The following is a 340-nucleotide window of genomic DNA, read 5'->3' on the forward strand; positions in this document are numbered from 1 at the left end:
AGTAAAAGAAGAGTAGAGAAATACTTGAAAGGAATATTATTAGTATACTAAGAATTGAAAGCATTGTTCTAAAAATCGAATCGGACCGGCCGGTTCGAACGGATTAACCAGAAACCGGTCAATTGTTCGGTTCGGTTGCTGTGAAAAACCGTCCTGCAAAAAACTGACTTAAAAACCGATCAAATCGGAGGTTAACCGGTAAACCTCCAAAACTGCTCGGTTTTTTTCTGGTTCAGTGATATATATGTATATTGTTAAAAAAAACGTTCAGAACCCCTCAGGCCCTCACCCACCCCTGCCCCTTTCACTCTCTCTCTCTCACACTGGGCAAACTCAAACC

This window comes from Arachis duranensis, chromosome 9, assembly GCF_000817695.3.
Source record: "Arachis duranensis cultivar V14167 chromosome 9, aradu.V14167.gnm2.J7QH, whole genome shotgun sequence".
Lineage (NCBI taxonomy): Eukaryota > Viridiplantae > Streptophyta > Magnoliopsida > Fabales > Fabaceae > Arachis > Arachis duranensis.